The 15,698-nt window shown below is 40.1% G+C and overlaps 1 long non-coding RNA gene across 1 annotated transcript; it reads left to right on the top strand.

Moving 5' to 3' along the window:
• Window positions 1-8,761: 8,761 nt before the first annotated feature.
• Window positions 8,762-10,091, top strand: LOC113425884 (uncharacterized). The gene is made up of 2 exons (XR_003372635.2): window positions 8,762-8,812; window positions 9,263-10,091. It is a non-coding gene; the product is annotated as an uncharacterized LOC113425884 (long non-coding RNA).
• The last annotated feature ends 5,607 nt before the right edge of the window (window positions 10,092-15,698 follow it).

Below are 15,698 nucleotides of genomic sequence, written 5' to 3' on the forward strand. Positions count from 1 at the left end.
TGCATCCTCTGGATCCTTAGAAGGACTTAAATTATTGGTGTCACCATTGGAGGCTATATTTTCACCGCCACCATCATTAGCTGTTTCAAGCTTCTCTTTGCTTTTTGGCTCAGAGGAAGACGGAGAGTTGGCCTTCTCAGGGTCTTCTTGAGAATGCTCACTTCCAGGATCTACATGTTTGTGTAATGGACAACCAGATTCCTTGGCATCTGGAGAAAACGGCAGCTCTATTATTTCAGTGATATGCGTTCTCCTGTAGAATTCTCTGTGAGGATGGGCGTCGTTAAAGTGAATACATTCCATGATATTTGGGCCCTCAAGGAAGATTCCTGGGTCATGATGGTTAGGATGGAGGTAACCGCCGAGGCTGATCTCATCTAGAGGTTGGATACTCACAAAATGCATTGCTGTGATTTCTTCGCTGCTATTATTTGGACTAGTGCAAGGCATTTTTCTCAAATGCTGAGATTACAGCTGTAAGTAAACAGAACGTTCCTGAAAATAAGAGATAAACAAGGGTCCAAGTTAGAAGAATCATCTAAGGTATGAATCTATGAGTCTTCGCTATGCCCCAGGACTGAGATGAGTGTTTTTGAAAAATCACATGTCTATGGAGCTTCTCAGCCATCCAGGTCATGGTTGTCCCAAAGGAGCTTTTTCAAAAGGCAACTGGATTTTATTTTTCCTTAAAGACATTTCGCTTCTCATCCAAGAAGCTTCTTCAGTTCTGGCTGAAAGGTGGAGGGTGGAAAGATTTATATTCCTTGCAGTCATCTGGTAGTTGGCACTCTCTCTGAGAGTTGATGAGGCCACTTGGAGGTTTATGTATAGCCTCCACATGGCCTAAATGACTCTCAGACAGAGTGCCAATAACCAGACGACTGCAAGGAATATAAATCCTTCCATTCTCCACCTTTCAGCCAGAACTGAAGAAGCTTCCGTGATGAAAAACGAAATGTCTTAAAGGAAAAACGAAGTCCATTTACCATTTGAAAAAAGCTTTGGGATATTTACAGGATATCACTGGTTACAGGTTAATTTTATAACTGTGTAAGTATCCTAACTGCTATTTTCCCTATCTAATCTGAATGCCATGACATCTGGAATGTTGTAAGAATATTTTCAAAAGTTGGGCTCCCACATGTTTAATTTTTTTCTATGGCCTTAACAAACAAAACAGTCACCGGCAACAGCAAAAAAAAATATCGATGAATAATTTGCAAAAAATCTAAAGCAAAGTCAAGAGCAATAAAAATCTTAATAAAACCTGGCTATAAAATTTATGTTTAAAATGGGAAAGGAAAGCACATTATCTTTAAGTCTTTTCTCTTTATTGGGGAACTTCACAGCCTAGTTTCCCAATTAAGTCCTACCAGCTGGGTGGCTTTGGGCCAGTCCTCCTCTCTCAGCCCAATGTACCTTACAGGGTTGTTGTTGTGGAGAAAATAGGAGAAAGGTGTATTGGATATATTTATCAACTTGAATTATTTGTAAAAATAATACAGGCAGGATACAAATTAAATAAGTAACAATAATAATAGGCAATACAGACACCCGGTGGGTTCATCTAGGGAAGGAATTCCATTTTACCAAAGAATCAATCTCTTTTATAGCTGCCCACTGAAAAGACTTGGAAATTAATTTTAGGATCTAGAGAAGCTCACAGTAAGAGACTAGGCAATTGACCTTCAAACCATGTCCACATTTTGAATTATATCTTTATACAAGTTCTAGTGCAGATTGCAACGTTCTAGAGCAAGCTTTTGAATGTTAATATGGGCACTTTAAGCATGGGGCATTCTGGGAGTTCAAGTCCACCCATCTTTAAGTTCCCAAGATCAAGAAATACTGTTCTAGGAGAATGTCTACCTCGAACAGTCCCTACTAACATTTTTTCCAAAACCGGTGGACATGGGATGGTACTCAATTTCCAAGTAGTAGAGGCAAGTCCTAATTTTATGGGAGGATTTTATGAGAAGCCAAAGAAAGTACCATTAAAAAAGTACATCAACTTACCTTTTAATGTGAGGCAGCTCAGACACGGTGTTGATATAAAGCCAAATGCAGGGAGCAAGTGCTATTTAACAGGAGAAGAAGCTTTAAAATAATCCCTTCAACCTTCACGGGATGTGACACATTTGGGGGAAAATAGCCCTTTGATTTAATTTCCTGACAAAACATGTTTTTCATCTCCCATCTGACCTATGATGCCCTGTCATTGTCTTTGCTGACTCAATTTGGTGCATCCCCTGTTTGATTAAAGAAAGGAAATTCTGTAACTCCTCTAGTCAATTACAGCCTGTGTATAATCTCATCAGAATCATAGAGTACACAGCATAGCCTGGAAATTTGTCCAGGAGGTATTTTCAGCCCTAATTTACATGTGAGACTGAGGCACGAGAATTGGCAGATTCACCCAAATCAACATTTCCAGCCCATTGTTGTTTGGTTCAATGTGATATGTTTTACAACCATGCATTGTCATGGGTCATCCCATGACCGGTGAATATGAGGTAATGTAATAATAGAAGCATGTTGAGAAACACATTTTTTCCCATAGATTCATAGGATTGGAAAAGAGAGTTAAATGAGTCATCAGCCTAGAGTTGTTAGGTTTCTATAAACAATCTAAGTCCATTCCGTCTTGAATTCCATTGACCCTTATCTGGTGTCAATTTAGTACTGAACTTCAGTTGACTAGATTCTTGTGTATAGGTTTGAGTAATAAATTTTCTGAACACACCTTATGGTCCTGATTCTTTGCATCTGGCAGACTATTCAATACATAAAGACCTTGAGTGATGGATCACAACTTCAGGAGGAAGACAATCCTATTATTTAATGGCTTGGAAAGTCAGCACATTGACCCTTGTTTTGAGTTGGGTTTGTCTCCATCCATCAAGTCTCATCCAACCATTGGAGTGTGGAGAATGAATCTATATTTCAGTTCTTTTCACCATTCTTCATAGATTAGATCTTCAACCATATACCTTTGTTGTTGCTCTTCTCTGTACCACTTCAAGTTCCTCAGTGATCTCCTTGTATTGTGGTAATCAAAACTGGATACTATTCCATATTTTCTAACCACTGCAAGGTAGAAGTATAATTTCCTGTAAACTCAATAGTCTACTTCTGTTGATACAGCTCAAGACTGCACCAACTTTCTTGGTAGTTGCAGAATACTGCTGGGTCATTACTTAGTTGTATTCCACCAGGACAGCTGGAGTTTTGTACGTGTATATTAGCTTTTTCCTAAGGGCAGAATCCTACATTTCTAGTCCAGCCTTAGGCACAGAAACGAAATGGCTGACTTTTGAGAAGTCATTGGCTCAGTTCTTAGGAAGAATGGCAAACAGCAAATGTTGCTAAGGAAACTTCATGAGCTTCTTAAGAAGTCAAGATTGACTTGAACGTAGTTGTGTGCACACAGAAACATTGTGCACACAGAAACATCATTGGCCATCCAAGACTGGCCTTGATTTGAAGTACAAATCAAACACTGGTGTTGAATCTATCTGTGTTTACGTTGTTACAGGTAGTCCTTGACTTACAATCATTTGTTTAACAACTGTTTGAAGTTACAACGGTGTTGAAATAAGTGACTCAAAACATGTTTCTTGCACTTATGATTGTCATAGTGTTCCCATGGTCACATGATCAAAATTTGGGTGTTTGGCAACTGGCATGTGTTTAACTGGTTGCAGAATCCTGAGATCACCTGATTACCATTTGTGACTTTCTAGCTGACTTCCCACAACCAGTCAATGGAGGAATGCAAATTTGTTTAACAACTGTGGCATATAAGGTTATACATTTAACAGCTGCACTGCTTAGTAACAGAAGTTCCGCTCATGATTGTGATCATAGACAGAGAACTATCAGATATGTGTCGATGAAGTCTTCCAAACCCAGTTGAAACTACTATAAGCAACCTGGAAATGTTGCTTTTTTAAAATCAAAAATTCCACAGATGACAATAAGAAACATCTCCGAAAAGAAAACTTTTCAAGATAAAAATGGATGCAGTTGTATAGAAAACACACTTGCCTCAAGTGAGAAAATTAAGACAATGTGGATGTTTTACTGTCAAGGTGGGAGTTCATAGATTTGGGTAGGCCAGTCTGAGGATATGTATGCTCTTATTTGTAATGTTGACTATCTCTGAGAAATTATGCTTATACAATCTAATTTTCGAAGTGTAGCACCTTCCTGGGTACTGTGACTTCCATCAAAATCCACAGGCCAATAAATCTTTCATGGGCTTGGTGGGGGGCTGTATGTTTTATGGGGAATAACTTATTTTGTTTAAAAAAGAATACCCACATTAATTTTTGGGGACTGGCATCTATTTAGAATTTAAATCCTATGAGAAAAAGTTGGAATTATATCCTTTGTGAGGGTAGGAAACAATCTGGGAAGGGGAGATATTAACAGAGTTATGATCATGGTCTTTCAGTCTCTGAAAGCTCTTGTAGAAAAGGTGTTCTACTCATTCTCTCCATTACAAAACTAGAACCAACACACACATTTTGGATTTGGGGGAAGGTGGAGGAATCCATGGGCTAAGCAGGCACCAAGCTAGAAGTAGGAGACCAAGCTGGCAGGCTGACTTTGGGTCAATCACTAGGAAACTGTGAGTTCTAGTCCTGCCTTAGGCATGAAAGCCAGCTGGGTGAGTTTGGGCCAATCACTAGGAGATGGGGAGTTCTAGTCCCACCTTTGCCATGAAAGCCGGTGGGATAAAATAATAAAGGCAGGGTGATACAAATTATATAAAAGGTAAGTAAGTAAGTAAATGAATACACTAAAACCAGAGCAAATGCACTGACATTATTTTATTTTGGATAGTACCTTAAAGAGGATTTAGAAAGATGAGAGAGTGAGCAGTAGCAGGATAAACAATTGGACAGGTCAGGAGGAATATCAATATACACTAGTAGTAAAAAACAATGGCACAAAAGGCCTTGAAAGATTTTTTTAAAGAAGAGGAAAGGACATGTACATCTTCAAAAACATCGATGAGAATGAGGCAGAGCTGGGAGAGCAGGCAGGTCCCCAATCTGTACTGCCAAGATTTCAGCACCTTTAGTAACCACCACAGCAGCCACCTCTGCTGCCTCTTCTGGAGGAAGGGATAGAGTATGCCATTATCCCACCGCAACCACCACCGAAACCGCCAGGTGAGCACGGCATGTAACAGCATGGGCTGCAGCAGCTCCGCATGCTGCCACAACAGGGCATGCAACAGCCCATGGAGCCGCAGGAATTTCCACAGGGAATGCAAATGATGGTGGTTCCACCTGAGCCGCCATTGCCGCCACAGTTACAGCCACATCCGCCATACATGGTTGCAGGTGGAAAGTCTGAAAAAAATGAATCACAAGGGAACATCATGTTGTCTGTTTTCCTCTGGTATCGGCAAGCTCCTTTGTGCCCCCACCAGTTCAATGGAATTGGGGGCATTCATTGTTTTGCAGTCTTTACTCAACTAACAATAAATCCCCTTTCCCTTGTCTTTGTGGCTTGATTACAGTTCTACAAGGAACAATTTTGCATTGTTGGATCTTCGGTCAAGCCAAATTTGGCCGATAGTTTTTCTCCAAGATTTGAGGTCGTTATTTTTCCAGATATATATAAAACCTCAATTCTCCACGTCTTTCTGTAAAGCTGGTATTTAACCATGAGGCCCTACTGTTCATATGAACAGATCACAACTGGGTGGACCAGACACAGCTATTCTACTTCCCAAAGCTACCAGATGGATGTTTTTGAGATCTCATGAATTCAGTAGAACCCAATAGTAAGCTTGTGGTTCTCAATAGCTTAAGCTTGTTGTCATCATCAAGTCCACCATGAACTGGCATCATTCCTTAGATAGATCCATCTATCCAGCATTTTATGTCTGGTGGTGACCAAGTAGACACCCAAGAGAAGTTCAGAAACAGAAGCTTCTAACTATACCCCCTATAATCTTTTACTGCTATTATAGAAAAAGCTCACGTGAGCTCCCATAACATACCTGGTTGATCTCTAGGAGCTGAAAAGTTCACAACCAATGCAGGTAGGTAGACAGGGACTTGCAGTGGTGGATTTTTTTATATTGTCTGTGCACCTTTTGCGCATGAACACATCACATCCGCTGGAGCCCAAACCTTAAATTAACCATGGGAAAAAACACTTCCTAAAATACGATAATATTTGGTGTTGATTCTCCAGCTTCATTTACCTCTCTCATTAAATATCTTTTGAGAAATATATTGCATGATTAAAATGATTTTCTGGTAGGAATGCTACAATTATCCTCTATGACGAGAAAACCCTGAGGAAATTAAGCCATACTGAGGAATATAGATGTTTAACGCCATGAGATTGTTTACTCACTAGGATGAGAGGAGTTAACGTCATGTACTCATAAGCATGGAAAGTCAGACCCTGAGATCACTACTGAGTGATCTGAATAGTACTGAGTGATCTAAACAGTTCTTTTGCTCTATTATCAATGGAGTGAAGTGAACAATTAGTTTGGACCAACTTTTATACAAAAACTCACTTTGATTTTTTTAAAAAATAGATCTGATTTTAGAACATAGAATCATAGGGCTGGAAGGGACCTCATAGGTCCTCTAGTAGTCCAACCTTGGCTAGAGCATTCTTATCATCCTCAGGGGTGAATAGGTTGGTTAATCCTATCAGTCATTTGGATGATGAGACTTCCTTTAACAGCTGACAACACTGACTCAAGGTTTCATTTGCTGGGTTTTGAAGTTGCTCATCATGCTAATCTGTCCTCTTGTGATGATGGTTGTCCAAACTGGGTCAGTACAGAAACTTCGGTTTGGGTTTAATTGAGCCAGAAATTGGGTGGCTTCGTTGTAAGTCATTCAGAAGGAGAGGGAAGTGAAATTTTCTAAAGCAATTTTCCGATTGAATGATTGGGAAACTTAGAGGTAATTCTGCTGATTGTCCGTGCAAACCTACACGGTTCCATGGTTTATCATACCTAAAAATGATACCTGAAAAGGTTCATAGAAGTAAGCCAGGCCAGCAGAACCTGACACAGCATTCAGATATTTTAATTAAAAGATATAACATAGATGATTACAGCTTTGTCTCCAATAGCCAAGAACACCATTAGCAGGCATTATTTTCTGGAGAAGGGTATGGTTGAAGCTTAGTCACATCCTAGTTGGAATACTCTAACATCCTCTACAAGGAGCTATCTACCTTGGATAAAGAGAGCAGAGGAAAAAAATAATTTCCTTCCAAACATCGGGTCATCCAAGGCAACTGACTAGAAGGCGATTCAGAAGAGACAAAAATGTCCTTTATACAGCTGTCTCACTTCCTAAGCAAAAATTGAGGGAGGTGCATGTAAAGTCCAGTTTTGCTTATTTTTTTGTTTTTCTCTGGCTTTCCGTTTTTCTGCGTAACTTGCTGAACAAAGCGAGGTTAATTTGGCTAACCATTCTTAAGTAAAAAAGATGTTATTTTGGACAGGAATTATTTTCTTCCAAATTTTAAATTCTTTGGGATGTGCTAGCAGGATGGCAAGAAAGATACTTGTGGTATTTGATGTTTAGGGGTCTTTTAGTATCCAACATCATTCCTAACATCAGGATACTGATGGCTTCTGCCTGTTTATTTATTCACACTGCAACTCTTTAAGTATCTGCCAAAGTTCAGCCTGCTGTCCCTTCATCATTAAATATCTTGACTAATTTTTGTTCTTTCAAAATTTCAGAACATTCTTCAAAAGTATTAAGGTGTTATTATATTTAATGTAGCCTTTTCTGAATAGAAAGAGGGTATAGATATTGTACATCTTTCCAAAAAAACCTACATGATATCTAAAATTTGAATAGGTCATTCATTGTTTGAAAAGAGACATTGTATAATTCATCACTTCCCTTGTTTTATGAGGCCACATGGCTAGTTTCCATACAAATTGATTTTTATTCAAATCTCACACCATGTCATTAAGACATGGCCCAGTCACAAAGTTTTCAGTTAGCAGAAAAAAACCATGAGATAAAGTTGAATCCAACAATCTCATAGAGCTCCAGAGAAAACTCATAGACTGAGAGCAGATGGACAACTTTCCAAACAAAGCATCGTTTCCATTTTCTAAGAATGCCTGTTCGAAGTTAAAATGTCCCTTGTCTTTGCAATGTCTTAACTAACATTTTATTTATAATTAAAACTGAAAACAATATGTTTTTGAAAAAAATAAAAACTAAGATTGGGCAAAATAACCTTGGTTAACATCAAAGAAGCGATCTCCAGGGTTTACAAAGAGATGTAGTCCTTTTTTCAAGAAACACTGGAGATTAATCTTGAGGTTGGAATTATAAAATCACCATAAATTCCTAGGTAGAGTAAACATCAAGAGTAAAAATCAGTGATTGATGTGAAGGCTTAAATCCAAAGGAAAACATATATTTTATTGAGTTGACTGCATGAGATGTCCTATTGAGCAACCCAGAAAATGTCACAATAGAATTCCTCCTTAAACACCTTTTTAACCTCAACTATGGCGTCTGAATAACCCATGTATTAACTGGAGATAGCATTAAACACCCACATACTATAAATGACTTAGGTAATGGAAACGCGGATTGGGCCAAGCAACACAAACTGGAATGGAGAAATTCAGAACAGGATTCGTGCTTAATAGGGATCAGCTGCTGTTCCCGGATGTCTCACTTCCCTTGAGAACATGTGTCCATTCGTGTATAAAAAGTCCCTGGTTAGAAAGGTTGTCACCCATTCATCGGAGCTTCCAAGCTTTGAAAGCTTCTTCTATTGAGCCAAGGTAAGATATATTTTGTTCTTCAGTCTTACAATAAGAAGATCAAAGGTAGTAGCACCTTCCATCCTTATCTTAGAGGGTTAGATAAAATTGCAAATTTGGAGGGTTAGATAAAATTGCAAATCCACATATTTAGCACCTTCTAAGGAAAATAATGGCAGTAAACAGATTTTCTCAAGTGGACTAAATGTTTAAGGTGAAGATATGAATAGAGTAAGATCTGCTTGTAAGTGAAAAATGATTGGTAGGCCAGGTTTATGGCTTACTGTTGCATGAGGCTAGCTGATTATTTCACAAACCTTTATTACATATCTTCATTCAGCTTAGGTTAAAGCTATTCATGTGATCTGTGACCAAAGTTGTGTTCACATTTAAGAAAACTGGAATGAGAAAAAAAATGGAGCATGATAGGTTGTCGGAGTTGGTCTTTCACAATCTCTTTTTGCTTTACAGATTTGCATTTAGGTCTGCAACCATGAGCTGCTGTCGCTGTTGTGGAGGTCGTGGCTGCTGCTGCTGCAACAGACACAGGCCAAGAACGGTTTACTACGTAGGAAGGCCTGCAACTGCTGGGTGCTGTTGTAGGCCTCGTGGATGTTGCTGCGGCCGTGCACGGTGCTGCTGTACTCCATCTTACCCATCTTACCCATATTATCGAATTCCAGTCCAGACTTATGGCACCCAAGTGAAGAAATGTTAAAGGAACATTGATAGTGTTAGCAAGACCTGCAAGTTAGAGCTACCAGATTCAGACTGCAGAAGCAGCAATGACCACTAGAGGGCAGCGAAGAGCAGGTGCTTTCTGCATCACCCCACTGCCCTCTCGTGATCATTTGAAATATGGCAACCCAGATACCACGATAAGTTGCCCTTTTGATAGCTAGAGGAATGTGAGAATGTTACTTGCTCCTCTTGCAAGACTTGCTAGATTATCTCTCACTCATCTTGCCAAGTTGATGAACAGAAGCCTTGACACAAATGTATTACGCAATGCTCTTTGATCTTGACTTTATTCCTGAAAAGATTAGAATCGTTTCCTCATAACTGAAAGGCAAATGGCACCATTTTTCTTTTCTTTTTTTCTTATGATTATCGGGTGATTTTTCCCCCCCTGGGGTTTAGATCTGCCCTCCAAACTGGTTCTATAGCCATTTAACCTTTCCAAAAAGAATAGTTTTGGGTGATGGGTTGCATTTTCTTTGGCAAAGCAAGTCTTAGCTCTGTTGCCATTTTCCAATCCTTGTAATCTTTGTTGTTTCAATAAAATTCTGAAGTTCTAGAAGTTTTCCTTTCCTTTTTTTGTATTTATTCCTCAGGAAATGTTCAGTGACATTTCTAATTCTTACTGCCACATAAGTACTGATGTTAATATAGCCGGAACTGACTATTTTTATTCAGATATTGACTTCATGTCGCAGTTTACTTTTAAATTTGGACAGCCATGTTGTGTTCAGACATGACGTGTGTGTGTGTGTGTGTTTATGTGTGTGTAGGTGTGTGTGTGAGTGTGTGTGTGTATTTAAACCAAATCAGAGGCAGATCTTTAGGCTGGATTAGCATTAACCATGGCTAGCCTTTGATTTTGAAAAAGCTGGTTTAATGGCTGTTGTTCCTATTTGTAATACCACTCTATAAAGCCTTAGTAAGACCACACCTAGAGTACTGCATCCAGTTTTGGTCATCACAATATAAAAAAGATGTTGAGGCTCTAGAAAGAGTGCAGAGAAGAGCAACCAGGATGATGAGAGGACTGGAGACTAAAACATTATGAAGAACAGTTGCAGGAACTGGGCCTGGCTAGTCTAGGGAAGAGAAGGATCAGGGGAGACAGGAGAGCAGTCTTCCAATATTTGAGGGGCTGCCCCAGAGAGGAGGAAGGGGTCAAGCTATTTTCTGAAGCCCCCGAAGGCCAGACAGGGAATAATGGATGGAAACTGAACAAGGAGAGATTTAACCTGGAAATAAGGAGCAATCAACCCATGGAACAGAAATTGCCTTCTGAAGTTGTGGAAGCTTCATCACCAGAAAGAAGAGATTGGACTGCCATTTCTCAGAAATGGTGTAGGGTCTCCCGCTTGGGCAGGGGGTTGGACGAGATGACCTATAAGGTCCCTTCCAACTCGGATTATCTGTTATCTGTTAACTTTCATCTTGATGGCTTATTTATCCCCGCTTAGCTTCTTGGCCCCCATTTCTCAATAACCAGAGTTATTCAGAATTTTAACACTCATCACGCCTCCATTTTGACAGGAAAATGATGGGCTGAAATGCCTCCAAGTCTTCCCTGAGGTAAAAAAAACCACCATTTTGCTCAGGACAGCTTCTCCTCAGGATAGCTCTAAGCAAAAGATCCTCCCATCATCAAAGTCCACCAATCCCAGTGCACAGTGGGCTGACATGGCAGTTCCATGGACCAATCCGATTCCTGGATTCCTTTCCCGCCTTTTCCCTCCAAGTTCCCTCCAGAAGCTGCTTGACAGTCTGAGGAGAGAAAAGACTGTTATTTCCCTCTCAGAAACGTATTGAGGAGGAAAATCTTTATTTATTAATCAAACATATGCGGTTTTTATTTTATTTATCTTTTTAAATGCTTTTACTCCTTCTCCCCCTTTCTTTGAATCTGTCAGGGGGTTTTTAGGCTGTTTTTAGAGATTTTTGTAAACTACAAATGTGGAAAATCTTTCTGATTGGGGTAAGATCCAGACAGGTTTAATAATAAATATTAATGCCAGGATAAACCATGTTTGACTCAGCCCCCAAGCTTGGTTAACTATGGTTTACGGAATTGACTGGAATTGGCTTTGGGCTTGAGGGAAAACAGAGAAATGTATTTCTTTATTAACATTTTATCCCATCTTTATTAGGTTATAAGTAACTCAAGGCAGTGAGCATACTAATACTTCCTCCTCCTATTTTTCTACAACAACAACCTTGTGAAGTGGGCTGGGCTGGGCTGGGCTGGGCTGGGCTGAAAGGGAGAAAGCCTGGCTCATATAGAATAGAGATAAAACATTGTGTAGTGCATATTTTTCTAAACTAAGATTCGTGTGTTTGTCTGAACAGGATGTCATTGGTACCAGAGTTGCTTAACACGTGTGTCTTAGTTAGAAGAAATGTTTGTAATCAGAGTCTCTTTGTTTCTGAAAAGTAGATATAACTTAGGTTTGCGGGTAGAAGGGATCTTTCACCTTCAAAATGTGGCTAACATGTCCTTTGCACGATTGGCTAGGTTTTTCAGACTCTTCCAAATCAAATATTTGGAAGTTGAATGTTGGGTTTATGGTTGATGAATAGACTGGGATTAAACTCGCTATAAAAAGAGCTGAAAGGGGATTTTTTTTCCTCCAATAAAAGATAATATTTGTATCTTTTAAAGTTAACTATGGGGTCCCTGGTGCTCTCTGAGCTTGGTGGTTTTCTTGCAGACATTTCATGACCCAACTAGGTAGTATCATCAGTGCTAGCCCTGGTAATGTTACCTAGTTTAGTAATGAAACGTCTATAAGAAAACCACCAAGCTCAGAGGGTACCAGGGACCCCAGTCTTTTCTACAACTGGCCCACATGCCCTTCTGTAAATCATGTCGTCCAAATTCAAACAGCTGTGTGGACAGAATCACTAAAACCACAATTTGCTTAACAGTTGTTAATCAGGTGTACTGTAACTGTGGCTGGCTTTGGGACATATACCATGCATGCTTTGACTTCCAAAGTTACTTGTCCCTGCCATGAGAAGAAATTGATGAATGAATGAATAAAGTCATTGTTCACGTATTGAACTAAATTTGAATTAGCATCGTGGGTCTTGCATTTAGTGTAGTATTTTGAATAAACTATATCTAGATCTGGTAAAACTTTTATTTTTGGCAGATAAAAGTTTGAATAGTAATTATTTAGTCTTCCTAATGGGTTGGGATGCCAAATACTTGGAAAGTTTGATTGGTGTGGGCCATTACTTCCCTTATTATATGCGTATATAGTCTTTAGTATATGCTTTTGTTTTAATTATTCCAGTAAAGGAAGTTACTGTAACTTATAATAAGGGAAGTTAGTACTTTTCACATAGCTGTTAATGTTGACCAGATGCTCCATTTTAGTAGAGAGATAGCACAATCCAGCCAACATAAGTATGATTTAATTTTTTTTTTCTCTCCAGTTGTGCAAAGCTTAGGAAAGTAAGTCTAAAGTTTACTTTGTAGAAATCCAGCTTTGACATTAAAGGATAGAGACAAAACAAGTTCCAGCAGAACAGCTTTGATGAGTCATCGTTTTATTTTTGTCTACATAGCTATCTTCAGAATAAGGAAAGGTTCCAGACACCCAGGAGGAAATGAGAATACCTGTTACCTTAACATAACAAACAAGGCTTTTCCCTTTGGCTCGGAAGAATTCAGCTCAGAGGACAGTGGGGAAAAAGAAGAAGAAAAGAAAATGTCACCATGATGCGGAGGAATTCAGTTGAGGGATCTTGGCAGCCTTAGCAATTAGGTTAGTGGGGTTGTTCTTCTCGATGTCGTGTTGGCATTGTTTGGGTCTTTTCATATGGTGCTTGGCTTCTTACTTCTTGCAGCATGGAGGGGAGGAAGTGGGGCAGCAGGTCTGGATGCAAGGAAGAGCGCAGCTGCAAGGAGAGCAAGAGGACTGGCCACAGCTGGATTGGCCTCCACAGGAGGACTGGCCACAGCTGGATTGGCCTCCACAGGACTGACCACAGCTGGATTGGCCTCCACAGGAAGACTGACCACAGCTGGATTTGCCACCACCGCAGGAAGACTGACCACAGCTGGATTTGCTACCACCGCAGGAACAGGAGGATTGGCCACAGCTGGATTTGCTACCACCGCAGGAACAGGAGGATTGGCCACAGCTGGATTTGCTACCACCACAGGAACAGGAGGATTGGCCACAGCTGGATTTGCTACCACCACAGGAACAGGAGGATTGGCCACAGCTGGATTTGCTACCACCACAGGAACAGGAGGATTGGCCACAGCTGGATTTGCTACCACCACAGGAACAGGAGGACTGGCCACAGCTGGATTTGCTACCACCACAGGAAGAGCAGGACTGACCACCGCAAGAGGACTGGCCACAGCAGGATTTACTACTACCACAGGAAGAGCAGGAGGACTGGCCGCCACAAGAGCAGCAAGATGACTGACCACAGCAGGGAGTACAGCACTGTTGACATTCACAGCAGGGAGTACAGCACTGTTGACATCCACAGCAGGGAGTACAGCACTGTTGACATCCACAGCAGGGCACGCACAAAAGCACGGCCCCACAGGTTCCACAGGTGCCCCCGCAACCGCCACAGCAATCCCCACAGCAGGTCATCTTTGTAGGCAAACTAAAAAACAAATAAACACATCTATGTAATCAAGATACACAGTTACCTTTTGGACGAACATCTTCAGTGCCAGAAGAGATTTTGGTTTTGTGAACCCTTATGAAAGAACTAGAAATTAAATTGCTTGTGTACGATGGATAAGATTACAAGTAAGATCTTTGATGCTCTTTGAGCTTGGTTGTTCTCTTACAGACATTTCATTACCCAAACTAGTAACATTATCAGTAGTAGTAAGGGGTGGCCTTATCAGCAAACCCCATTCCTTATTAGCACTGATGATGTTACCTAGTTCAGGTAAATGAAACATCTGCAAGAAAACAACCAAGCACAGAGAGCATCAAAGACCCCTCATTTCAACCCTCAGCTACAAATATTATCCTTTAAAGATACAAAAAGTGATGTAAAGACCTTTAAAGGACCTTCCAGTCGCTCTAGATTCCCGGCAATTGCCTGGAACTAGTCTGTGCGGTTTTCTTGGCAAGGTTTTTGTAGCTGGGTTGCTGTGGTCACCTTCTTTGTAGGGCTGAAGGTAACTGGCTCGAAGTCAGTATCAGCTGGCTTCATACCCAAAGCACCACTACACCAAATAGGTGCTCAAAGCCAACCATACATATATAACAGACTCAGGATCACCCATTAAGTTGCGGTTCAGAAGATTTATTGTTCAAGCCTCTACACAAGAATCTAGTCAACCAAAGTCCAGCACTAAATTGGCACCAGATAAGAGTCAACGGAAATCAAGAAAGGTTGGACTTAGACTGTTTATGGGAATGTAAAGATTCTAGGCTGATAACTTGGCATAATTGGCATAGTTTGTGAGAATTCTTTCATTATGTCGTCTTTTCTCCGACTACCTGGTTCTCTCAAGTTCAGTTAATTTCAGATATAAATATTTTGGAAGATTTTCCATTGAGTTTTCTCTGATGAATAAATGTTGCAGTTATTGGGGCCTGTAAAAACGAGTATATTCCAGCCCATCCTGTAGTACATAACCACACATACACAAAAAAGCTCACAAAACCACCAAAGAAATTATAAAGAATTATGTAAACAAATTGCAGCATCTTTCATTGGAAGATACTGCAAGATATATTTCAGTATAACATTATGTTCTTACCTTGAGTAGTATCGGTCGACTGTAAGACAAGGAGAAGAATTGTGCAAATATTGTCGGATGAGAATCATTTTATATGGCTCCCTATAGCAGTCCCCAAGGAAATGAAACATCACTTAAGCATGGTCAGTGTTGCCTTGACCTCAGCTGCACATTTCTGGTCATTTTGCCATCATCTGATCCTTTACCCATGTTGAATTTTTTTTATATTTATGATTAACTTGTGTTTGGTCTGTTATTAAACCTCCTTTAATCTGAGAATGTTATAATTTGCTCATGAATCTCAAAGGCATTCGGGATTGTTATAGTAGGATGAATGTTTAGGGTGTGCGTATTTTACAGACTGCTGTTCTGTGCCCTTAAGGTACAAGGCCAGTGAGAGAAGTCCATTGATTTATGAGTGAAAAGGAGTCACAGCTGAAGATG

The sequence above is a fragment of the Notechis scutatus genome, chromosome 14 (genome assembly GCF_049901735.1).
Source record: "Notechis scutatus isolate UNSWTSFEM ecotype Mainland chromosome 14, rNotScu1.2, whole genome shotgun sequence".
In the NCBI taxonomy this organism is placed as follows: domain Eukaryota; kingdom Metazoa; phylum Chordata; class Lepidosauria; order Squamata; family Elapidae; genus Notechis; species Notechis scutatus.